General features: G+C 40.1%; 1 protein-coding gene across 1 annotated transcript in view; it reads left to right on the top strand.

Moving 5' to 3' along the window:
- lama4 (laminin, alpha 4) overlaps nt 1-986 on the top strand; it is a 51,323-nt gene that overhangs the window by 12,270 nt on the left and 38,067 nt on the right. The gene's annotated exons all lie outside the window — the stretch shown is intronic.

Here is a 986-nt window from a genome sequence, read left to right as displayed (position 1 = left end):
TGCGGAGGCGTGTCCAACGGTAAATCCAGAGGGTCAAAAATGCAAATCGCGAATATTTTTTTAAAAATTCATTTATATGAATGCCGTTACACAAATGAATACAATATGTTTGTTTTCTTAACTAAACGTGTCTACAAGATAAATGCTGACTATCATACTGATGAATAAAAACATTTAAAATATATGTTCGTCTATAAAATAAATGCAGATTATAGGCAAACTAAAAAAATCCTTCTGCCATCCCCGAGTTTCTACTTTTAAAATAAAAGCTTGCATCTGGAATCAAATACTAATATCTCTCGTTTCAAAGTTAAAGCTCACGTCAACTATCATGCTAATGAATAAAATATTTGGTGTGTTTTTAAATATTTAAAAATATATGTCCGTCTCTAAAATAAATGCAGATTATAGGCAAACTAAAAAATTCCTTCTATAGCTGCATCTTTGATCCAAGTTGCAGCTATAGAAGGAATTTCTCTCCCGACAGAGTTCAAGCATTTGGTTTAGTTTAAAAAAAATGTCCCCTTTTCAATACAAAACAAAATACAATAGAACCGCTGGCGGAAGTGGAAGAAAAATTCAATCGCATCCTGGCCCAAGACCGTGGCGGCAGAGATACGCAGTCGAATGCAGGACGGGTCCCAGAGACCCGAAGGCCGAGGCCGCGGTAGTAGAAAAATAGAACCGCATTCTGCCCCGGGTCCCAGAGACCCGACAGCATTCTGTCCCCAGGTCCCAGAGACCCGACAGCATTCTGCCCCGGGTCCCAGAGACCCGACAGCCGAGGCCAACAGTCGCTCTCGCCATGCTGATAAGCAGTTGTATTTGCAGCAATGTCCCAGTGAAGTGTGAAAACAGCATAGAATAGGCCTATACAATTAAAAAGTCTTGGAAAGCGTGTAACATGTTTATTTTTATAGTCTTATTGATGTGTGTTCAGATCGTGGATTGTTATCCTTCCTCAGGAGGTCCTGCTGTTAGTTGGC

Source organism: Etheostoma spectabile, chromosome 18 (assembly GCF_008692095.1).
Source record: "Etheostoma spectabile isolate EspeVRDwgs_2016 chromosome 18, UIUC_Espe_1.0, whole genome shotgun sequence".
In the NCBI taxonomy this organism is placed as follows: Eukaryota; Metazoa; Chordata; class Actinopteri; order Perciformes; family Percidae; genus Etheostoma; species Etheostoma spectabile.
This window is presented reverse-complemented; position numbering and strand designations above follow the sequence as displayed.